General features: G+C 42.2%; 1 protein-coding gene and 1 long non-coding RNA gene across 4 annotated transcripts in view; one reads left to right on the forward strand and one right to left on the reverse strand.

Annotated features, from left to right (window-relative positions):
* The window catches only part of NXPH1 (neurexophilin 1), a 610,521-nt gene that overhangs the window by 97,155 nt on the left and 487,021 nt on the right, over nt 1-26,345 (forward strand). The gene's annotated exons all lie outside the window — the stretch shown is intronic.
* Nucleotides 8,216-13,977, reverse strand: LOC115084295. Its single transcript, XR_003854517.1, has 2 exons — nt 13,775-13,977; nt 8,216-8,600 (listed from the first exon to the last, which is right to left on the reverse strand). It is a non-coding gene; the product is annotated as an uncharacterized LOC115084295 (long non-coding RNA).

The following is a 26,345-nucleotide window of genomic DNA, read 5'->3' on the forward strand; positions in this document are numbered from 1 at the left end:
AATCGGCACGTCCTTGTGCACATGGACACTCATGCAGTTTGAAAATTTACCTTTAAGCCGGAGAGCGGACAAGTTATCTGGCTAAAGTTAACAGGATAACATTGCCCCGATATTGAGCAAAATAAATTTCCTTGGAATATACTCACCTAAAATTATCCGACTACATGTAGCTGAATAACTTAAAAACCTAACCGGCCATGTCTGAATATAGCTGGTTAGGTTTTTAACGGGGGGGGGGGGGGCTGAAGCGGGGGGGTGGTCCGGCAGCGATCGCACCGCCGCTGGTGATCGCTGCCGGCATCGCGCCCAATAACTACACCATAGAAGGTGTAGTTATTGGGCGTGAAATAGAGAGCGAAAAGGGCCTTACCTTTCCGCTCGGCGCGCAGTCCTTGTGGAGTCGGCCCCGGTGACGCCCCCGACTCCTCCTCTTCCGGGGCCGACTCCGCCCCGATTTCAGTAGCGCAGGCCTGCGCTACTTTCGCTACCTATCGCAAGCCTGCGATAGCTTTGGAAAATGAGGCCCTATATTTGATAGAATATAGATGGTTAGATGGCACTATATAAAAAAAAAGGTGTGTGTTGCAGGCCTGTGGCCTGATAAATCCCCCTCCAATATTTCCTAACAGACCCTGCCCTCTTTACCTCCCACAAACCCCTCTGAAGAGATTTGAAAAAAAAAAAAATAGTGAGGTTGCGCATTGGCTTTGTATCCCATCCTTCCCCATTTTCTTTTTGTAATAAGGCTTCTTCTCATCCCCCTTCCCCACCTGCAACCTCAGATACACCCTCATAGGACCCTGACAACCCCAGCCGGGAGTGAGGTATTCTCATGCTGACTCCTGGGGCTTCCAGAGATGCTCTGACTCTGGAAGTGTAAGATACCTGCGGCTTATGCTTCCAGCACTGCTTCTCTGTATCACTCCATGGTGCGAATGCACCTCAAGTGTTGTGTGCAATTCTGGTCGCCGCATCTAAAAAAAAGATAAGGTGCAGTTAGAAAGGTACAGAGAAGGGAACCAAAATGATCAAGGGGATAGAACAAGTCTCCTGTGAGGAAAGGCTAAAGAGGTTAGGGCTGTTCAGCTTGGGAAAGAAATGGCTGAGAGGAGATATGATACAGATCTATAAAATAATGAGGATACACACTTTCAAAAAGTACAAAGACTTGGTTTAAAAAAGGGTCAAGCAATGAAGTTAGTAGGTAATACATTTAAGACAAATAGGAGAAAATATTGTTTTTATTCAATGTATAATAAAAAAAATGTTTATTTTAATTTTTTAACAACCACAGTTATGACCATAATATACATGTGAGAGATACATCAGTACCTCCCAAATTCACCTCTGTTACAGCAGGTAAATAATAACATTCAAAACATAAGGTATAATATACATGTTAATTCTACTTAATACCTTCCTGAGCTACAATGGCCATCAATATCCAGAAAGTAGACAGTCCTCCACACATCAATACACATAGCCCCATGTATTGTCAAGACGCAAAACTAAACTCTAGAATTTGTTCCTGGAGGATGTGGTAAAGGCTGTTAGCGTGGCTTGGTTTAAAAAAGGTTTACAGAAGTTCCTAAAGGAAAAGTCCATAAACCATTATTAAGGTGGAGTTGTAGAAATCCACTGCTTATTCCTGGGATATGCAGCATGGAATCTATTGACCTTTTGGGAACCTGCCAGGTACTTGTGACCTGGATTGGCCACTCTTGGAAACAGGATACTAGGCTTGATGGACCTATGACCTGATCCCGTCTGGTAAATCTTATGTTCTTATGGCACTAATTGTCAAATACATTCAGGGGCTAATTTTCAAAAGTGTAGTCAGAACTTATGGGTATAAAAATAAGAAGTCATGCAGATTGGCTAAATGAAGATAAGCAGATTAGCAGCTGCCTAAAACTATGCACACAAGTCATAACGCACATAAAGTTGGATGCATAAAACAGAGGTGTTCCGGTGGCGTGTTGTGAATCTATACATGTAAAGAGTCATGCTGGGTCCCCATAAGGTTTCCTTTGAACATTTCTTCCCTGGCAGGGACATATGTACCCAGAAAATTTGAAGGTGCAAAGTTCCCACTGAGAAGTACATTCAGGGAATTCAAAATAAACTCCTCACATGCACTTTGCAGGGACTGTCCCAGTACTGCTCTGGAAATGACCCTTTTCCCGCACTTGAGGAAGACAGGACAGTTGAAAAGAGTGTTCTCCCACAGAGAATCACTTGGAAGATTGCTTCTGTAATGTACATTTTGAGAAAGTACTTGTGTAATCGGCATGTCAATAACATGCATAACTTTATATCATTGCTTTGAAATGGACAAATGTATGTGTGTAGTTGCGTAACAACTCAATATTCAAACAGAATTTATGAGGGTATCTTGTATATGAAAATCAGGTTGTTTTATGTATGCTTAAAAGCATGTTACTTGTAGTTAGGCGCACTACAGACAATTTACCCCTTAAAGTATTCCTGAATATTGGTATTGGCATTTGATATACAGTCTGAAACTTGTGTTCTCTTACCAGTGTAGTATTATATATAGGATCATTACTGGAGCCATTGTTGAGTGAAGGGAAGATGTTTTATAATAGTAATCTCTACACTGCATTTTCAACAAAATTAGATTTTGAAGGTAATGACAGAATATTTAGGATGCTTTCACCAAAGAAAGTTCTTCTTCAATATTGAGCTAAACAACAGAGACCACAACCATCAGACTAGATTGTTTCCAGTGAAGAAAACCCTAATCTAGATGCATATAGCGATTTGTTTCCACAAAGGAATCCAATTCCAAATCCTCAGTAAACCATACTAAATCTCTGCAATTCAATCTCTTAACATTGGAAGAGCACTTTTCAAAAGAACTAATAGATCACTATAAAACTGACTGACAAAGGCTGTGCTATAGTGATCATGAACACAGAAGACTACATCATGGAGGCACACAAACAACAACTGCTGGGTACTGTCAAGAGCTAACTGAAGTCTCCACTGAACAATTCAGAAGTTGAAACTGGTTATCCATTAACCCCCATTCATGTCCTGGAGTAACTAAAGAAACTGGTCCCAGGAAATATTTATCTGCTCTCTGAGATACATAAACCGTACTAACCAGGCTTAACCTATTATCCCTGGTATCACTATTTTTTCAGAGCATATTTGAATCCTTTTTAGTAGCAAGTACCCACAGTTTCATACAGGATATTAGAGGAGTACATGGACCAAAGAGTTTTGGACATTTTATTCATTTTGTTACTATTTATCATGCTTTTTTGTTTAATTTCCATTCATTTTGTTACTTTACATGGACAAATTCCATTGTATGTGCATAAAGCCATATTTTTTATTTTATTTATTTATTTTAAATTTTTATATACCGAAGTTCTTGTATTTACGCATGTAAATACATTTTATATGCATGCAAAAGTTATACATGCAAAGCAAACAAAATGAATGAAGTGTGCGTACATCCCTACATGATATCATAGACTTTTTCAGAAAACTCAACAATATGGGTGAACTACCCATCAAATCCATTCTCCCTGAATGTCAATATCCTATATACAAACATTAGGCCTGGGGGAATTCTGCGCTACTGTGGAATGCGGAGTTTGCACAGAATTCTTCCTTTACCTTGTAGAATCCAGGCCACACTGTCGCTCTGGGCGTTATCACAGGCAAAATCGTGGCAATAAATAATATTTGCTCTGCATGGAGATGGGGTGTGTGTGAGTGAGAGAGAGAGAACACACTGTACAAGACAGAACATGGCTCTATATACATTTACCACTGTAAGGGGCACTTTCCACAGGGTGGGTGGTTGGGTAGGGGGCACTGTTACATCAGTCTGCCTAGGACACTATAGACACTTGTTAAATGAGAAAAATATAAATACTGGATTGCACTGAAATTCAAAATGATAATTTACTAAAAATATTGTGTTATTTTGACATATGTGCAGAATTTAGAAAATGTGTGCGCAGAAATTTTTATTTTTTAGTGCAGAATTATGAATTTTTTTGCGCAGAATCCCCCCAGGATTAGACATCTCCCATTAGGCTGGCTTTGCAGCCTTCCAGGATCTCCTAGATACTCAAAAATATTAACGCAGTAGTCACCAAATCCTTGTAATTTTTCTTACATACTACTTTTATTTCAATGACAAGTATTTTCTACAGGTTAGGGATGCTGCAATGGGCTTATAGTTAGGCTATTTAACATAATCAGATCTGTTCAGATGAAGACACAAGAGATAAGACACTTCGCCTCACTTTGCAATGCTTTCATCTAATAGAGCCTCAAGGCAAGACTATCAGAAATAGATATGCAACATGCTCTACAATTACCCAGAGAAAAACTGGCTCATTAAATGAGGAAAAACAGACTGTGTTTCTCTTCTCACTACCTAGAACACCATATTACCACCACTTAAAGGCACTATTAGGGATCTACCACTTATGCTTACTATGGATGAAACACAAACATATTCACTCTGAATCATCACTATCAAAGATTTTTCCGGCATAGGTATCTCTCAACAGATTGTTCAGGAAAAATCAAGGCAAAGAATTAACTTAGCTTTTCCTTCTGTGGCCTTGTCTTTCCCTGAGTGCCTCTTTTACACCTCAGTCATTTAATTATCCAGGCTTCTTGCTTCAAAGATACTTGAAAACATTTTATTTTGAGTTTTTCCCTTTTCTGGCAAGTTTCTTTTCAGATTCTTTTTTTAGCCTGCTTTATTAATGCTGTACATCTTACACTGGCCAGTGCTTAAGCACTTTCCTATTTTATTCATTTAGCTTCACATTCCAGTTTTTAAAAAAATGTCCTTTAGTCTTTAATAGCCTCCTTCACCTCTCCATTTAACCATGCTGGCAGTCATTTGGTCTTCTATCTACCTTTTTTAATGCATGGGCCTCCAAGATAATGTTTTTAAAGAGTGTCCATGCTGCATACACACTTTTAATCTTTGTAACTGCTCCTTTTAGTTTTTTCTTTATTTTACTTTGTCTCCCTCTTTAAAGTTAAGTGATACTTCAGTAGCTTCCCCTAATGTTTTCCTTTCAGTGTATATGTTACCGTAAATTTGATTACATTGTGAAGGATTAACAGGTGGCAGATGTATATGTAGAAACATCTTCACGCATTCAGCTGCTTCACCCCCTAAACTCTGTGTTAAGATACCGCTATCCTTAGACCAAAAAACTTCCCATCTCACCATCAGGAAAGAGCCAAGGCCTTCCCCCAATTACATCGGAAAAGGCGACAAGCAGTGACAATGTTAAGACAGAGGCTCTTTCTATCCCTTGGCTGCAGGATCTTGATCTCGAGACTGCAGCATTGCTACAAAAAAAGCTTCTTAGTGGCTCTCTCCCATGAAACAAGTTCCTTACCCTCATTCCCTATTCATCCCTCCTTCACCTACCCATGGGGGTAGATTTTAATGCATGCGCGCGTGCTTCCCGGTGCGCACACATGGACGCGCTGATTTTATAACATGCGCGCGCCAGAGCGTGCGCATGTTATAAAATCGTTGGGGCACGCAAGGGGGGGAAGAGAGTTATACAAGTTTGCGCCGCCTTCCCTAGTTCCCTCCCAGTCCGATCCAATTAAGGAGCGAACAGTGAGGGAATTTCCCTTCCTCCCCACCCCACCCTAACCTCCCTTCCCCTTCCCCTTTCCCTCTCCTCTCCTCCCCACCCCCCAACCCTTTCCCTTAACTTTTTTTTTTCTTATTTTGTTGCTTACTGCTCCAATGGAGCGGTAGCAACTTGTGTGCACCAGGATTCCCTTCCCCGGTACAGAGGCAAATGGCTACTGTACCGGCAGCCTCCAGCCCCGCCCCTCCCTGCCCCCCCCCCCGGACCGCCCGTTTCCTTTGGCCCGGCAGTTCGGCGTGTAACGGGAGCTGCGCACGTGGCCGGGCCTCTTCTAAAATGCACGTGGCGCGCACAAGGCCCAGCCGTGCGCATAGCCCCCATTTTCCCCACTTGCAGGGGATTAAAAATCAGGCCATAAATGATCAAATTAGTCTCCCCATACCTAATCTTGCCTTGATGACCTCCTTCATGTTCCCTATGAGATTGTTAATTGTATTACTATTGTATTAAGAATTCAGCTTCAAATCTGATTGCAATCCGCTGTGAGACTAATTTGGAAAAGACAGAATATCAAATGATTGTAAATAAATAAATATGTACTGTATCTACATTGCTAACCCATAGTAGTGGCTTGGTCATTTTTAAATTCTTCATGGATTATTCAGTATGCACTCTTTGGGGTAGATTTTAGTAGATACGCGCGCGCGTCCATGGGCGTGCGCTACCCGGCATGCACACATGGACACAAGATTTTATAGCATGCGCGTGCAGGTGTGCGCGTGTTATAAAATCAGGGGTCGGCACGCCCAAGGGGATGCACAATTGTGCACCTTGCGTGTGCCGAGCCCACGCCAAGCCTCGCTGCCTTCCCCCGTTCCCTACCCCCCACCCCACCTTCCCTTACCTCCCCCGCCCTTTCCCCCCTATCTTTTTCTTCTTTTTTCTTTTGTTTTAAAATGTACTTCAGCCCTGGGGCTGAAGTAAATTGCACGCGCAGGCCGACTGCTGGCGCGCGATCCCCGGCACAGCGGCAAATGGCCCTTTGTTTCTAAAAAGCTTGGCATTGATTCTTGTCACTTTGTTTTTCTGTTCTTCAGTATCTGTGTTGGTGGTGCCTTTCTGTACTTGTTGGTGCACATGGATCATTTAACTGCAAATCATGCAATGCAGTTCATCCCATCACAGGTAAGAAATGCACCAAGAAGTGATATGTGGAAGAAACCAGAAAGGACATTCAAAATAAGGATGAGTCATCAATGGGCAATGTCTAAACTGAGAAATGACATACCGTGTTCACACGTCTTAAATGTAATACTTTTTTTTGCAGTTAAAGTGGGTTTTTTTTTTTTTGGCACATTTCGGCTTGTGCACCATTACTCTGGAATGTTTTCCTTCCAGAAGCAGTAGGAAATTAAATCATTGAATAAAACATATGTTATACTACAGTTGTGCAAGTCAACTGACATGCAGTCAATTTAAACTTCTACTTTTTGCCTGAAACTTAAATCTGTCCCTCGGTCTTCTATTAGTTCTTAAAGGCAGCATTAGAAATACATAGGCAGGAAGGACAGAGGAATGAAAACACGGGATAGATTTTCAAAGCTTCACTAAACGCCAAGTTTTGGCTGGATAAATAAATTTGATTTTTATCCACAATCTAGCCCAGTAGATAACTGTACCCCCACCCCTGCAGGCTCACAGAATGCCTCTTTTTTGTCTGGCAAATTTTAGCCGAATAATGACTTATTCAGATGCAATCTAGCTGGACAAGTGGCTCAATATTCAAATAACTTGTGAGTCATCTGACTAAATGGCTTTGAATATTGACTACTTATTTTTTTTTTTGACAAGCTCCCAAATCCAGAAAGATAGATACTAATAATTGTGTGCAACTAAAAACCTGCATCCTAACCTGCATTGCAATCTGTATGGTATCATGATTTATTTTGCCGGTTTAAACGCTGGCTGTACTGTCCCGTGTGCTAAACTAAAGAGATATGGAATGCAACATGGTGGCTGCAGTAAAGTCTGCATGGCCGGGCTGACAGTGCCATGTTAGGCGAGGCAGGCCTTGCTGAACAGAAAGAGCTATTTAGTGAGGGGAACCTCCTCCAGACTCACCTCAGGTCTCCTGATACCCCCCCCCCTCCCTGCAGTTATCATCTGGCCTCCCCAGCTCCTGAAATCCCTACCAACCCAGCCCCCCCACCACTGATCTCCTCCCCTAATTCCCCAGATTCAGCTTAAGTCTCTCAAATCTTTCCTGGCAGGAGGGAGCCAGCAGCATTAACATGCAAGGTTTCAGGAAATAGAAAGCATGCAAATGGCTAGCAGAGGTGCACAAGCCGGCCATTTGTCCAAATATTCTTTTCTCTGACTTTCGAAAAAACAGAGAACCATGTATTTTTTTTTTTTTCACTGTTGAGAATTGACATTTAGGATGAAGCAGTAGAAAATCCCAGACTGGATTCAACATTTAGAACTTTTCATCTGTGTGTTTAGAGAGTGGGCAGAAAGCCCATTCCATTGATGAGGTTGTTTGATGGAACATAAGAAGCCTTATGATAATTATTGGTGCGTGAGGCAGCCTGAGCTTCGTTCCTGTTTGGGAAGTGCATTATGCATTCAAATTAGTGTAAGCAGATGATTCTGCTAGTCTTTTTTTTTTTGAAGGGGGACAGCCATCCCTCATACTGTGCTTTCTGGCGTACGGAACACTCTGCTGTCTGGGTTTCTTAATCCCTTTTTTTTTTTTTTTCCTTTTACTTTTTCCAACTCATTAATCCTCATACTTTCCATCTGCATCTGATCCCGAAGGCAGGGTTTGTGGTTTCATTTTCAGAGGGTTATCTTTCTGGAGGAAATGAGGCACATGCTGTATCACCAAGAGATACGGGATTTTGGGTTCTTCAGGGAACAGCGGGCACTGCCTTCGCTGGCGAGGCACATTAATTTTCCGCACTTTGTTCAAAATCTTCAGGGCTGGAAATAGTAAAGAAAGGCAAACAAAGTCAGACTGAAGAAAAACAGCATAGACAAAAAGGGAGAAGTCCATAAGTAATGCACATACTGAAAACAAAATCACTTGACGTAATAGGGGCATGCATGTGCCCAGCTAGTGCGGTGGGCAGCAAGCATATGTCTAAGCAGATATGCCCCAGCTGTCTTGGCCAATGTTTCTTTACTCTGCGACTCTATTTTAATTAATTTTGCCGTCAGAAAAGATCAACCTCTTTAAGAGTAGTTTACGGCGGAAGGTAAAATTGGAATCTGCGCTGTGACTGTTGAAGCTTTTGGACAGAGGAAACTTGGGCAATTGTTACAGTGCGTTTTTCACTCATTATGCAAACTATTTCATTTGGAGTGTTGATGAACTAAAGAGATATCTTGGCACAACTCATCGAGAGTCATTTGGAAGGATAGTCAAACATTGTAGCTTTTTCCATCCTGGCACTTGGCAGCTCTTCATCAGTCCCTTTTCCTCCAAAGAGTGCTAGAAATGTTCATTACAGCCCAGTAAGTGTCAGCTCTAAGTACCTTTCCTTTCCATAATAACTGGACAAAAATGAGTTGCTTGGAAAGACCGCGCCTTCTGTTTGCTCTGACTGCTTGCCTGCTTTATCTGTTCAGTTTCAGTGCAATTAGATACACAGACACTGAGCCAGTGAATGTCACGCAAAAAAAAAATCGGTGTAAGTGGCTGATTCACAAAGCTAATGAGATGCAGAGCATATACACATGGCAAAAAGTCCACACTAAAGGGAATATGAGCCTTTTACTGTGTAGCTTTACATCTGTGGTGCTAATCAGCACAAAGTGCAAGGGCTGGTTAGCATGGAGAAAAACAACTCCCATTCAACAACCAACATAAGCAAAGACCCCCCCACCCCCCCTCCTCGTGTCTCTGTTTTCTTCCTTCCCATCCCTGAAAAACAAATGACGCCTGTTGGCCCCCAAAATTCCTAACCCCCGATTTCCAAGTTCTCCCACCTTCACCCAAAAGTAGGCTTCCAGATCCCCCCTCCCACCTTTCAACTCACCCTATGGCCAGAGCCCTCACCCCCAAATCTTCACTGGCATGAGCGAGTGCTTGGATCTTCTGCCGGCAAGGCTGCAGAATACTAAATGGCATTGCCCAGTAGTAGATCACTGTGCGTCATGCTTGGCTGGAAGGGCGAGTTAGCTTTTGGGGGATCAGGTGATGGGGGCTTTGCTTGTTTTGATGAGTAGGGGGAGACTGGAAACAGGGGCTTTGCTTGTGCTGGGTAGTGCGGGATCAGGGTCTGGTAGGCTGGACCCAGATAGTAAATGTTAATGTGCAGACCTGCAGATACCAGCTAACACCCTGCTGGTGCGAAATCTGCCAGGGCATGATGGGCTCAGTACATATAGTGGAGGTTAGTGACAATAGATAATCATTATCAGCCTATGTGAATAGCTTGTATGTGCACTTATGATAAATCTTAGCATACAAGAGCATGCCTTTCAGACTGGTAGTGACTATCCTTCCGTATGGAATGCACGCTCACACCTATAGCATATACACCCTGATAGCAAGCTTTACCACCTCTGCCCTTAATGACCAATTCCTACCCAATAAGGAATGTCTTCTGATATCTCAGGAAACAATACTGCCTAGAAGCCTCCCTTGTGAAAACTGTAGTAACAGCATGTTTCAAAACCAAACAAAATGATTTTTTTAAATTTTTGAAAGTATATCATGATTTTTTTTTTTTTTTTTTTTTTTACAGATTCCACTTGTGTCATCCAGTTAATTATGAAGTAAACTTTAAGATCTGTGCATGTGCGCACATGTGCGCGCGTTTGCCGGTTTGAGCGCATAAGTAGAGGGAATTATAGTAGGTATGCGTGGCGACCCAATAGGCCTTTTTCCCAGTTTGCTCCCAGTTCACCCCAGTAAAGGAGAGGACTTCCTAAACCCCCTAGCTAACTTGCCTCCCTTTTACCCTATTAGGCCCGAGCCTTAAAACCGCGCTGACTAGTCTCATTTTTTTTGTTACACTACCTACACACCATCCATAGCAGCTGTAAAGCTACGCGCTTGTGCATGTAACTACTTACGTGCTGACTTCATGGTGCAGTCCCGGCCTTCCCATGTCCTGCGCACGCCCCGCCCAGCCCATGCTCACGCCCCACCCCTTTTCTGGGAAAATATTTTATGCACGTACTGGGAGACACGTGGGTGGACACGGGCCTTTTAAAAATCCGCATGGCGCGTGCGCACGCGCGCAGGTCCAAGTCACACGCAAGCCTTTGAAAATCGACCCATATCTGTTTCAAGTGAAAAAAAAAAAGAGAAACGTTTAAGTGCCCCACCCGTGCATGCTTATGTATGAAATTTACCAAGAATGAGAGGCAAAAGATTTCTGGGCCAGTGCTGTAACTCTGGGCTGTCTTATTTCTGTTTATTGCTCCTGCTTCCTGTTGGATCGGATTAATTCATGTCTTTAAGCCAAGCATTCAAACAGCTTTTTTTGTTTTTCCCCTCCTGCTCCTTTGGGCTTCCAGCTCCATTGTTACCAGTCTCTTTTAGGCTGTAGCAACATGATTCTTCTTTCACAACAGATTCTGGGTTCTTCCCCTCCCCACACACCATTTTTATATTCCCTTCCCAACTGGGCCCAGTCATTGCATCAGCAGTGGTCCTTGACCAGGGGGGCCAGAAAGCAGAGCTCTCTTTGGAGCCCAGACAGCGCGGTCCTTGAGCCTCACCACTAGGTGCCACCATAGAGCAATGGCTGAGAATCCCTCTCCTCTGGGGTTATGAACACTGCCTTCACAGCACCTCCCAGCTCTGGCCAGCCCGAGGAACAGAAGCCTAGCTTGGGAATTCAGCCCAGGTCCTCTGCCTGGCAGTGAGTAAGACTTTCTATCAATCTTGTACTGCTTGAAAGTGCTAAACCTTTTTATATGCCTGGCTTGCTTGTGCAATCTAATGTCAGAGCAATCATATCCATAATGTAAAAATTGAAAGAGCTATTCTGTATTGTTGATTTAGGGATAGGGTTGTGTGCTGTGTGATCCAAGAAGTGCAAAGTATATTTTGCATTTTTTACTGATCCTTTCTGCATCTTATTATCATAATACACACACACACACACACACACACACACACACACACTGTTTACGTGGCGTCAGTATATCTCCATCCTGAGCAGACTGGTGACACTCTAAATTCTAATGATGATATAAAAGCCAGTAAAATGTTTGCTCTGCTGTTTTTGAACAGCCTTTACTTCCAATCAAAATATATTTTCTGTGATGTCACTAGAAATATGTAGCACTTTTGCAGTCATATATAGGTCAATTAACCCCCAGCTGTTTTAGCCTCCAGGAGATGCATAGTTAAATCAGGAATATCAGGTTTTCCTGAATATCTGCTGCCATAAAAGAAGGCTATTTGTCTGCTATTTGTGCTGTTTTCAAAACTTCCTAAAATATATTTGCATGGTCCTGAATACGGCTTTTGGCAGCAAGCAGGTTTATTTGCCCCCCGAGGTTCTACTCTGAATATCTTTACTCCAACTGAAGCAGGAGTAGGTCTGTCTGGTCTCCACTTTGCTTGAATAGCACCCATACATCCTGTGGGAGGAAACATTTAGGGCCAGATTTTAAAAGCCCTACGCGTGTAAATCCAGAGGATTTACGCGAATGTGTGTGTGTGTGTGTGTGGGGGTGTTTACTCGCGCCGGGCCTATTTTGGAAAGGCCCGGCGACACGCGTAAAGCCCCGGTATGCGTATAAATGCTGGGGCTTGCAAAAAGGGGCGGTCCGTGGGTGGTCCGGGGATGGGACCAGAGGCCTCTGACACAGCGGCTATTGCTGCTATGTCAAAGGATCGCGTGCCGGCAGGCTGTTGGCGCGCACAACTTGCACCTGCCCGGAGTCAGGCGCAAAAGGAAGTGGGGGGGTGGCGGGGGGGTGGGGGTGGGAAGGGTCAGGCTAGGGGGAACGGGGGAAGGCAGCGTGGCTCGGCGTGCGCAAGTTGCACAATTGTGCACCCCCTTGCGCGCGCCTGCCATTATCCCTGCATCATGTCTGTTGGAATGTATCACTGACAGTCCTCAACTGCAGCACAAGAATCTACACACACTGTATACCCTCATCCCTACATTTTTATCACAATCACAAATATACACTTTTGGGACCTACTTCTACACTCACACCCATCATACCACCAAACCTTGAAAAACTGCCAAGGACACCAAAAGTCTAAAAAAAAAAAAGAGCAATCTGTAATAAAATCCTAAAGGGAAAAACATGGGGGTCACATTTTATATTTCTTTTATGAAGGAAGGGAATGCATCGGAGTGAATGGTTTCCTAAGAAGGAAGCAAGGCTCTTGCATTCACTTCTGGAGGGCCTCTTTTTTTCTTCTACTCCTCCCAGAAGTGAAGATGAGCATGCCTGAGTGAAACTGAAAGAGAAGAAAGGAAAATCACTCCAGATGCCTTTCAGACAATTGAGCAAGAAGCAGGTGCGAAACAGTACAGAAGGCAGTGCATACAACTGAGCATCTCTTATCTACCCAAGGGATGCTTGCAGGCATTCACTGGCAGCATACTTGGTCTGCAGGACATCATCCTTTTGGAGAAGCTTCTGCATGCTCTGCGTAGTTACAGGAAAAGCAAAGACACAAGGAAATTAAAGTAACATTAATGCTAAGAAGAATGAACAATGCAAAGGCAGAATACATAGAAGAGATGTCATAGGGTTGAAATTTTCAGAGTTATGTGTCCATTGCTCCTACCATGTGACAGGGGCCGACCATTGGCACTGGTAGCCCCTGTGACATAGTAAGGGCAAAGGCTATCGGCGCCATTTTGAATACTGGCAGCCGACAGCCCACGTGAAGGAGATCACTCCAGGACCCCCGCTGGACCACCAGGGACTTTTGGCAAGTCTTGGGGGGGGGGGGGGGGGGTCAGGAGGGTGGGGAGTTGTAGTTAATTAAATTTAAAGGGTTGGGATGGAGTTTTTTTGGGAAATGAATACATATGTAACTAATGAACAGATTGGGGTCCCCCGAGAACAGATGCAATGGATTTGGGAGCCGACGAATACGAATACCGAATGGGACGAATCCGTCCCTGCTGCACATCCCTAGTATTTTATAATTCACAATTATACAGTACTATTCTAGATGTTGTGAAGGCTCTCTGCCACCACTGCGCCAGTCTGCCGCTTGTCCTAGTCTTAAGACGCTTCATCCGCAAGTCACTTTTCTTTTTCCACACTGTCCTGCAGTCAATCCAGCTCTCCAGGGCTTAGCTCAGCCCAGCACCGCCTTATCTGGGCTTGAGGGTTCTCTCAGTGACAACAAAGGGCCTAGCTCCATCACTCCCTAGTAGTACAAAACAAAGTTTGATAAAACAGTTTGCATTGCAGTTCCAACAGGGCTGCTCTTTTATCCTCACATTAACAGCTAACAGTTCCCAAAACAATGGTCACCAGCACTGTGTGCATTCTAGCCAGCCATTACCACTCCCACTTGGGGGAACACAACACTCCCCATCTCCCCTCTTGTTGTGTAACGGTTAGGGCCTTCCCATGCCAAACAGCTAGTATTTAACTAGTTTCACAGTGTAAGCCCAAAACAGTCTTTTAAACTAACATTCCCCTTACCATCCCCCATTCCAGTCACTCACTCTGTATTCATAACAGAACTGGAGGACTTCTCCATCTGAGAGTCTATCTCCATCTCTTCCTCCTCTTGTTCTGAGGAGCTAGCTTTTTCTGGCCACTGCCACTATGCTGGCACGCTCTCCTCTTCTATTTCCATTGATTCAGCTGTGTCAGAATCGTTACCCCTTGATTCCGACACCTGTTTCAGCTCCAGCTCAGCCCAGGGGTCAGGTGGTGGCTCTAAAAACCTGGGAGTTGTAGTTCTCCCTGCCTTCCGTATCGCCCTCTTCTGTTTGCCTCTGGTACAGCTTGGTTTTTTCTTACCAGGCCCAGGCCTTTCTTGCCCCTGGCTGGGTTGAGCTACATCACAATGTACATGTGGCCATATATATGTGTATATGTCACTGCATGGAGATGTTTGAAAGTTATCCTTATTCAGTAAAACCAAGAAAGACTAAAGAAACAAGACAAGAGAAAATAATCAACGCAGACAGAACTAGTAATTGCCTTTTTAATGCATGTAGCAGAGGACCCTGACCAAGGCACAGAAAGAAAAGAGCACCGTGCACATGTACAATATAGAGGGACAGAAGGGAGAGTGCATGTTGGAAGAGTTAGAGAAAAGGACACACATAAGACAGCAGAATACAGCAGGTGACAAATCGGGATGCCAAACAGGCAGACTACATAAATGGTCACTTGCAGACATGCTTTGATGGATAACAGTAGACGTGTAAAGGGAAATTATCACAGGTTGGATCTCCATTCCCATCCAGATCTGGTCCTCTGAGCTCTTGTACTCCCGAGGATTCTCCAGGAGTCAGTTGAGTACCCTCACCCTCTTGACTTCTGCTTTCTGGTATCCTGCAGAGCAGGATGAGCCATGCCATAGAGTTCAGATTAGTTTGAAAATACATTAAAAATCACAAGTTGATAGTCCAGTAAGTGCAATGTGAAGTGTTAGTCTAGAGAAAAGACTCTCTTGCACTCTAACAGGACTCACCGAACCTATCAACAAGTTATATGGATCCTACCGTTCTTACACAGAAAGATATGAGACAAAACATAACCAGACTTACTGGACCTGCCCTGAGGACACATCAGAGGTGCTTCTCCTCATCTCAGTAGTGGCCCCAGAGAACCAACTGCAGGGAGGTCAGTGCGCAGCATGGGAGTGGCATGTGAATCCTGTTTCTTTATGGAGAAGAGTATATGCTTTTTTTTTTCATTGGCACATGCTAGTTTTACACGACAGCAGGTCCTCCCCCCCCTACGATTTGCTATGGTATTGGCATTTTTTTTTTTTTTTGTGGCTACAATATTCGTTCTTTTCTGTGTGTGAGTGCTCTGTGTTCTCCCTTTGATTTCGATTCAACTGTGTGCTTCAGTGAGAATATTGATGAGGCTATATGAGAATACATATATGGACAAATGTTTTGGGCTTTTTACCCTTAGATTGTGCTGATTTCATGACCTGGGCATGCTCATTTGGGTTTCACTACCTTTTTCTAGAGCAAACTATTGTAACCAAAGCAACTTTGCATATCTGATAAGGGATAATGAGGTTCATGCATAAGAAAATGAGGCAGCTAATACATTCTAAGGCACAGAGCACAGTAAGCCCAAAATGCTTCATTAAACAACCATTTCCACCTTTATTTGGCCTTCTGTGCAGCCTCTGCTCCAGGTTTGAATAGAAAATATTTTTATTTGCCGGCTGGCTTGAACAGTTATTCATCTCATCTTTCTTTTCTGCTGCAAAATGGGTGTATTGACCCCATAGTTCAGATGCTTTTGTGCCTGAGATACAGATATTCCCTTTGATTAAATCACAAAAAACCTCTGCAGTAGAACTGGAGAGTTGTTCAAATTGAGAATGGTAAGGCACAAAAGTAGCATGGACTAGACTATGCTAGGCAGAAGCAGGTAAAATATTCTCTGATCAGAGCAAAGATAAATTCCTGTCTATAATATCTTGATGCTTTTTTTGCTCCTAAAGCATATTGAGGGCCCCTAGAGGGAAGGCAAAGCCAAATACAGTGCTAGGCTCTGCTAGTTAGCCGGAAAAACGTATCTGGATAACTAGTGCTGTATATTCAGCGGTGCAGAATATACCCAGGTATCTTAAAGTTAGCCGGATAAGTTTATCTGGCAAACTTTAGAACACCTCTATGGGATGACCAGAGTTAGCCAGATAAGTTATCTGGCTAACTGAATATCGGAGTTAGCTGCATAACTTATCCGGCTAACTCAGTTCCTCCTGGGAATGCCGGTGGATTGCCCCTGGAATGCTCCTCATTTATCTGGCCAAATTTAGCTGGATAAGTGGATACATTTAATTTAGCAGGATAACCTCTTTGTGCTGAAGTAAAGCTGCAACCTGTTTATTTGGTAATGGACTACCTTGCCTTAAATGAAGGGATATGCCATCTAAAGTGAGTAAAAAAAAGTTAATATTTGCAAACAAAAGCTGGGAAAGCAGTTGCTTATTCTGTGATCAGTTGCTTGTGTCTGTATTGCAGTATTTACCCTGTGATTTAATCAGTAGTGATCACTGAAATATTATCTCTGAGATTTATTCCCAAATGACTAATTTTCACTGTGGCAATACTCAAACATATAGGCCATATAGAACCAGATGGTAGCTACTCCGTTCCCTATTCTAAGACTCTCTCTAGTCTATTTTCAGTTGTCAGGAAGGTACTGGAAATGACAACCAAGGACAAGATTTTAAATCTTTGAAATGTATAATTTATTAAGTGATAATGGATCTGGATTGAGAAAGGTGTTACTTCAATTCTTTTAATACTTAACTTGAAAGAGAACAATTAAATAGGGGACATAATTTATCTGGATTTCTTGAAAACATATGAGGCTGCACCACGCAGCATAATGATTTACTCTGCAAGGTCAGACATGATGCTACAAGGAAGAACAATTGAAACAACTAAAATATGAACATAAGGATAAAGGGCATAAGATGACAACAGAATGACTCAGCTTATTGAGATCTTGTAAACTACACTGCAATACATATACATCACATTTTCTTACACTGCAAACAAATAGAACCTCAGGGTTATATTCACTCATAATCAGGGCCTAGATAAATTTATGGTTCAAAGATATTCAGTAAATAAAAGTAATTGTGTTGCATGCCACCCCCCCTCCCCCAACAAATCAGAAACTCTGCATATTTCAGGTTATCCAACAAAACATTTTTTTTCCACAGGGATTTTTAGATTAGCCCTCTCTTGGAATAAGATAATACATTATCAGCCTCATTATAGTAGGCATAAACTTCATTTTCCATTTCCAGATGTGTTGAGTTGCTCTTTTTATGGAACACAATTTTGAAACATTTGAAATTGGGCAAAGGAAGCACACTTGTGATCATTGCAAACTGCACTGAACAATATAATGGAAGAAGTGGAATATAAAACATTTTAATTAAATAAATAAATAAATAAATACATAAACTATGCATGCCTACACCATGATGTCACCTTGAATTAAGAACAAGAAGCCAAAAATGCATGCCCACAACTCAGTTACTACACTGCCTCATTTAACTATGCTAAAAGTGGCCCTACTCCATAGCAAGCAATGGAGAAAGTATGCTATTCTCAAACCACTACTGTAAAACCCTATAGATGTCTATGAGAACCACAGTCAAGTTTATTATGGCCATACACTTGAAAATAAATATAAACCTAATTAGAGTAAAGCAAAGCAGCTGGAAAACAATATTTTATTACCTAATTGTGCCTAAAGCCATGAAAACTATTCAGGCATCTTCAAGGACTGATCAATATGGTTATTTTTGTAGTAACTATATAAACTGATACTTAAAATAGAGGAAATAAGCTCCCAGAGTATGTCATATTGATTAGGAAATTAGTTTACAAAAAGCCTAAAAGTTGTTGATCCTTTCAAATACGTTTGATTTTTTACTAGCTATTGGAAAAGTTCTATAGCACTCTAATATTACATTTTTATACCTTTAAGTCCCCAAGTCCCAAACTATGAACAAACCAAAAGACAAAATAGATGGGGCTCAAAATACTAATTATCGCAAGATCTGATCAGAGAAAACAGACTTACAACAAAATTAAAGTAAGGTGTCAGCAAGCCTGACAGTGTGTCATGCACAAAGAGTGCTAGGACTGCCAGGACTAATCAATTATCCACCATCACAAGAATACAATTTTTTAGTTTTTTTTTTCAAAAGCAATTAAAAACAGAAACAGTCAGAAGTGTTTTACTTTAGTGAACCCAACAACACGGCCAGTGTTTTGCCGAGAATCTTCCTCAGGGGTAGATTTAATTTTATAATCCACTGTAACTGTTAACTGTAAATATAAAAGTAAAATTTCAACATATGTCACAAAAGTAATAGTGAAAGCAGTACTCACCTGTTTGCCAGAGATACCGTTTACAACAAGACTGAAAGCCTCAGAAGAGTGTCTTAAAGGAACCACTGAAGGTTGAGGTGAAGTCTTCATATAGCGCTGATGGAGTCATCACTTGCTCACCACCTGGAACAATTACAACACATACTGATGACGAGAAAGTGACACACAGCATCAGCCTAAAAATACATAGAAATCCAAATCAGCATTAAGTCCCAGTGGTGTGACAGATTGTAATTTAAATATCCATTTCTGTTCAAGTTGTAACAGTTCACGATTCAGGTTTCCACCACCACGCCAATGAGCAGATAATTGGTCTATGACACAAAACTGTAAATCACCAAAGCCATGACATTTTTCATTGCAGTGTGCAACTAGTGGTGCATTAGGGTGATGATGAAGTAAGATAGACTGATGCTCGATCATGCAAATTTCAGTCATCCGCTTGGTTTTTCCCATATAGATCTTGTCACACGGGCATTTAACAAGATATATGACATTTGATGACAAACATGAGGACTGATATATCAGTTTAATGACAAAATTATTAGTAGATACAGTTAAAGTGGTAACACTCATAGCCACATGGCATACAGAACAGTGACCACAAGGGTGATAGACACCCCGGAGGAAATAGTCAAGTCAGAGGATTTATGTGTAAATTCCAAATGGACGAACAGATCTCTTAGGTTATTACTTTTAGTGTATGTGATCCTTGTAAAAGTCTCAAAAACATCATGAACCTGTAAAATTATCCAATTATGTAAATATTTGGGTGACTTTTATTTCATAATATGTGTGACTAAATATTCCTAAGCAAAGGCGACTGTTGCGTCGGAGGTGGACACTTGGGCCGAGGTGGGGGTTGACGCAACCCGTAGGCAAGGACCTATGGGTCCCCACCATCGGCAGGAAGAGTGGGATGATAGGCAGAGGCCGCTGGAGCTTCACCTATTCCAGCCCTTGTTCCCCACGGGTTGAGCCTTTGGGTGCTGGGGCCGGCAGGACTTAGGTGGGCCTTGAGGTAGGATAGTAAGAGAAGCTGGTTCAGCCCAGAGACAGCAGGCGAGGGATGGAGTAGTCCTACTCTGCACTGGGTAAGGTTCTGGAAACTCGAGTGCCAATAAGACAAAGGCAGACTGGGGGAGCTCGAGCAGAGATAGGCCAAAGCCTAGTAAGTCCACGTCCAGGGAGTAGGTAAATGAGGTGTCCAAAGGTAGGCTTGAGTCAGTGCCGGCGGCAATCCAGGGGCTGTGGCAAGCAATGCTGAGGTCTGATCACGGAGATAGTCAGTAGTGTAGTCAATCAAGGCTGAGGTCAAATCATGGAGAAGTCAATAGCGTAGTTGGACGAAGCGGGGGTCTGGAGATAGGCAATACGTGGTCAGGCAAAGCAGAGGTCTGGGACTGGAGATAGGCAGTAGCGTAGTCGAGCAAAGTGAGGTCAAAGTCCGTGTAATCAATCCAAAGCATAAGCAGGACAGGAACAAGGAGAACAGGAACCAGGAACGATGAAGAGTAGAGACGAATCTCTAGTAGCAACGAGTACTTGAGTAGCGAGGAGACCTTTTGTAAAGGCAATGCTAAGGAGCGGGGGCCTGAGCTTAAGTACTTTGCAGAGGTTATCGTCAGCATCCAGGGCCATGGCCAGGTTCCCGCCATGGTCCCTTCATAAGGATCAGTGATGCGCATGCACGCGCCTAGGGAGGGGCATGGCACGAGTGGTGGCATTTCTCCGCGGGCCACGTAGAGAGGCCCAACGAAAAGTGGCATCAGGATAGGGAACGCTGGAAGCTGCAGCGGGGCCGGAGGCACCGGGGGAGGCCCGAGGACGGAGCTGGCGGCCCGCCACCACCAGCGAGGAGGAACCAGAGGCTGAGTCCTTAAGAAAAGGTGAGAGGGCCGTGCCGCGGGTCTTCCGTGGCCGGCATGCGTAACAGCGACTGGTCTGTCTTGCTTCTACTTTGCCTTCTGGCTTTGACAGACAGTCTTCTGTTCTGCTTTGTGGGACCCCCCATTATATGTGTGAGACATCACAAGTATTTTATGCTATAATTTGTAAATTATATATAGGGCACATCAAGAGAGAGATTAAAACATGCATGATAAGGCATAAGAGCTGTATTAGAACACAAAAGCCAGATGCTCCATTGGCACAACACTGGATAAATCAGCAGCATACTATTGATCAGTTTTTCTTTTTCAATATTCATCATGTTCCCATGACAAGGGGTGGGAATGTCTCCTTATGTCTGTGCCATAAGGAACAAGCCTATATTTTTAAGTGGCAAACTGTTCACCCGTCTAGCTTAAATCAAGTTATTGAGTGGGAAGTTTTTTTATTGATGGAGGAATGAAGTTGCACAATTCAAAATGTGGAGGGTATAAAGGCTGTAATTTTGGTAGGTGTTTTCCGGTATGATCTACCATTATGCAGAAATTCTGTGATTGACTTGCTGTGCCTGTCTAGCTAAAAAGGTAAACAGGGATTATAATATGTACTTTTACAAAAGTCTAAAAAACATCATAAATATGATGCAAAGATATGTATCACATTCCAACACACTTTATCAAATATTACTTATATATTACTTATAATCTTTCAGATATCTAAAAGCATTCAAGGACTTTCACTCACACATACTCACACACACATTCATTGACAATGAAACACTGTATCCAGATGTAACATTAAAACCAGTTATACACTAACTACACAAATGTTCATAGTAATGTTTTTTATTGCTGTAATTAACAAATTACTTTCTCCAAAGTTTGCAAATATACAGATGTTCATAGCATTGATTTTTATCACTATACTACTTTTCCTCCAAAGTTTATTTCCAACGCAGAGAAAAAATGTTTGAAGAAAAGTTTCTGGGTTTATCATGGAACAAAGACCAATTCCTCACAAGCTGGTGTCCTCAGACATTTTACTTATTGTTGTCCACAGTTCATAAAAGCCCCTACAAAGGCCTCTGTTTCACCCTAAGACGGGCTTCCTCAGGGGGCCCAACGTGGAACCTTATGCCAGAGATAAAAACCAGGAGGTATTTGCAATATATGCCACCACTTATCAGCGGCACAATGTGGCTTTAGTTATTGTACTGTGTGCCATCACTATTGATTTATATACTTTTTTTTTTAAGTAAGAGAATTGGGGTTTTTTGCATTTTAGTCCCTTTCCACTAACTTAAGTGTATATGCCAATTTGGGTTTTTACTGTATATATATATATATATATATATATATATATATAGTTATGCTTGGCGGTCCATGGGACAGGCCTGTGGTCTGCTGCTCTTACCTGGAAGGTCCGACGCATGGGAATAGTAGGAAGATGCTGACACCGTCTCTAGGCAGCCCCATAGGTGCAAGCATGCCCAACTTGCTGCAATTTAGAGGATCCACAGTGGAAACTTTCTCGTGGCATTCACTGATGACACCAGGGCCTTCTCACTACATAAGGCTCTCTCCCCCTACACTCCCTGCCTCGGCAATAGGTCAACTTCCCAGGAAATAGTACTCCAGTTCTTGGTTCCATGTTCCTGATTCCTGTTCCTGGATCTTCTCTTGGTGTCTGGTCTGCACTCCTGAGTTCTTGTCTTCTTTGTGGTCAGTCTTCATCACCTCTGCTACTGCCAGCTGTGCCAGCCTATGGTGGGGTCCTGCAGGGCTCCTTTCTGCAGGTTTTGCCAACTACACCTCAGCCCAAGGTTCCATGCCTGCAAAATATTTAACTAAAGAACACATAGAACCAAGATATATATGTAAAATTCAAGAATGGCTGTATGATAAATGAAACAACATGGAAGTGAAGTAGCTAAAACATACAAAACTGAAGATCTGTCAAGTTGAAAGCTCCTGCTGAAGATGATGTCTCAGTGCTGTTTTTATTAATAGATGAGGTGATAACATAAACATTCCCTGTACTGCAGGTATAAAGAAACAGATAACTTCAATTTATTTAGCAGCATTTATATGCTGTTTTTCTACATACAGTCAAGGTGGCTTATGTTACATAGTCACCATAAGAACACACATAAATATCAAATCAAGATGCCATACCAAGAAATCAATCAAGTTTCCAAACATTCATGGATGGGGCAAAGCTTAATCCAGTCCAGAGCAGTTTCCACTAGGGGTGTGCATTCGGATTGACCGCATTAGTAAAACGCAACTCATATTTTTTTTTTACTTAAAAAATTGATTCGACATAAACGATCGGATTTCCCACATATCGAACATAGATATGTTCGATATGTTGGAAATCGCGATTGTTGAGCCAAAATAAAAATATAAACCCCCTCACCCTCCTTAATCCCCCCCCCCCGACTTACCACAACTCCCTGGTGATGGAGCGAGGAGTGAGGACGCCATTTCTGCAATCCTTGGCGAGAAGCATGTGACGTCAGGAGGCCCCCCCAAGCTGGCCAAAAGTTCTTTTTGGGCCGAACGAGCCGTCCGGCGCGAACGAGCCGGGAATCACGTGACGCCGCGTCACTCGACGTGCCGCCGACGTCACATGCTTCTCGCCAAGGATTGCAGAAATGACGTCCTCACTCCTCGCTCCATCACCAGGGAGTTGTGGTAAGTCTGGGGGGGGGATTAAGGAGGGTGAGGGGGTTTAAATTTTTTTTTTGCACATATGTACATATACCCAACTCATTGGATTTTTTTTATGTCCATATTGGCCGCAAGTGGGACCCCCTTTCGGACATAAAAAATATGAACATAAAATTTTGCTCTGCACATCCCTAGTTTCCACAGTAATTCCTCTCCATGGAGAGATTCAGTGAATACTTGAGACACAAAGTCTACTTACAAGGTTAACACAGAGCTTCAATACTTTCACATCCTGTAACATCAGTACATAATTAAAAACTCCCAGGTCATTCTGGCATGGCTCATCCTGCTTTTGAATCCGCTGAGGACCAATCTGGAGTCTCAAGGGGATTGGGCCATACACAGGCAATCGATATTCTGAGCCTGGCTTCTACTGAGCCAGTTTGTGGCTCTACACACAGCGCATCAGCCTTAACCTGAGTAGATCCTAGCTCAAGGCTAGTTGTGGCACTTTTTGACCTAATAGGTTCCTAGCAACATGGATGACAATTGGAGAAGGTTCCAAAAGAGGCTCACACTTTGCATGAAACCTGTCAATGCTCAAGAGAATGAAGGTAATTAAAAGAACATTGTTTCTTAATGTAGTAGGTATAGCCACACTTCTTGTTTATAATGCTTTTCAGCTTACAGTAATAAAACCGATAATAAAGTGGTATTTCAGAGATTTAAAGCATATTGCACATCTAGAAAAAATGAATTTAGAAATACCACGTTTCCATGCTTGAGTGTATTAGGGACCATTAAGAGAGAGGTTTGTAATAGATGTCAAACACACAAAGCCAGTCATGTGATTTTGGAGGGTTAGCTATTTCTCTAATTAAAGACAAAATAATACTCAGATAAAAAAATGTAGTCTGAGAAGAATTTCTAAAAGAAACAATGCACATGCTAGAGAAACCAGTACAAATTGCAAATGATACTAAGACTGCAAAACTTCTAGCCACTACAAAAACTACTACTGAACATAAAAATGTAGCTTGAAAAAGTTGGTTGACTTGCTTTTGCAAAAACACTACTCATCACACCAAGCTCACAATAACTTATCTGGAGATGGGTGTGTCATGGAGTGGTAGCCATAGATTTGGGCAGAAAACATTTAGGGGGTGCAGGCTGACTAGGATTTTCTGCTGAATCTCATTCAGCAGGGAACAGCCTCTGCTACCCGATAACAGACCCTTACAGGAAGCAGGAAGGTAAAAGTTTCAATAGTGCCTAAGGGCGGCAGAATCCTAAATCCGTTCCTGGGGGGAGGGGAGTTGGTGATGGGGACATAATGAGAGATGTGTGGCTTGGATGATGGCTAAAAAGAAATATTGTGCCGTCTGTGCTTGGTTTTAAGTATTTTTATGTATGATTTTATGTATTGTATTTTGATGTTTTGTATGTACATCAATTTGGGCAGTTTTGGCTTAGACCGGGGAAGCAGTTAATAAGAATGGGAATGAAATGGAATAAATAAAAATAAACTTGTCTTCCTGGGAGTCTCCTGGACACTATCCGAATCCAGCCTGAGCTGGCTGCTGGGGTAAGACTTCTGTGGAAGCTGCTTGCTGATCTGTGACCACATCTGCATGGCATGAAAACTGCAACAGGTGCCGTCTTTTAATCTTAGCTGGTCATTCACGTGCCTGGCCATTCGTGACAATTACTCAGGGAGAATGATTGATGAACATTGATCAGTCTTGGGGGCAATTCAGTTCAATAATTTAAAAGTAGCAGTGCAGATGTGATGGAAGGGAAGATAACAGGGTAAACACTCCAGGCTGAGAAAATTGAAGGATTAAAAAAAAAAAAAAATGTAAGTAGTTGAGAGAATAGATGCTAATGTATAATGACAAAACTGAAGTTATTTATTTGGAAATATTACCCAGAGGAACAGTATATGGTAGTTGTGGAGGAAGGGCTGGGGTAAGGTATGGACTACTACCAAACAGGATAGGGCTATGAGGAGATCATATATGTGATCAGTAATGTCCTGGCTGGGGTTTTAGGGATTGCTGGGAATTTCTTCTTAATTTTTTTTTTTTTTATGATAATAAAGAGAATCTTATTGAGTGGAGCAGAATTGGCTAGAACTCCTTGATAATAAATTGTTAATGGTAAAAAAAAAAAAAATGATAGTGTAAAGAACCCCATGATAAGAAAAATTAGAATGGTATTTTTCAAGATGGCAATTAAGATCGACTCAAAGAGCTTTGTTAGTGGAGCCTCCATTTTGGGATATTAGCAATCTGTGTATGCCTGCGAAGATATTTTCAACAATGGCACCTGTTTTGTGGCGCTCATTCCCTGATATTAGACTAGAATTGAACTATTTGTCATTCTGTAAGAAGACTGTTCATACAGAGGTAACTTTGAGTAGATTACACTGGGCAACAAATTTTCACAAAAGTCATGTTACGGAAATGAAATTAGTCAATTCTTATACATTTCCATGAGCTAAACATGAATGTGACTGTGAAAATGCAAAATTGGCTCTAGTTTTTTTGCAATATGCAATAATATAATTACATCTTGAATTGTATGCCAATAGGAGACCTACGGTTAATACCGTTTGAAAAATGAAGTCATAGACTACGTCTTAGATTTCTTTGCTTGTCTCTTGTACACCTGTTTGGGAGCATCTCTGCAGAGTGTCCAGCAGTAGTCAGCTAGCATGAATATTTCAAATGCTCACCCTTTCTGACTGGGCTTCATATAGTACACTGCTGACGTCAGCTTACTCAGCAGCAGCATGGCAGTAGAACTGCATTGCATCAGAAAATGATGTAATAAACTCTGGATGATGTGTGCATGATGGTATTATGCAATATGATGCAATATTACATCATTCTAGGCTTATTTACAGTCCTACTGGATAAATTTACATGACTAAACATTAGGGATGTGAATCGTTTTAGGACGATTAAAATTATCGTCCGATAATTTTAATATCGTCTTAAACCGTTATGGAACACAATACAATACAGATTCTAACGATTTATCGTTATAAATCATTAGAATCGTGAGCCGGCACACTAAAACCCCCTAAAACCCACCCCCGA

The sequence above is a fragment of the Rhinatrema bivittatum genome, chromosome 2 (genome assembly GCF_901001135.1).
Source record: "Rhinatrema bivittatum chromosome 2, aRhiBiv1.1, whole genome shotgun sequence".
Lineage (NCBI taxonomy): Eukaryota > Metazoa > Chordata > Amphibia > Gymnophiona > Rhinatrematidae > Rhinatrema > Rhinatrema bivittatum.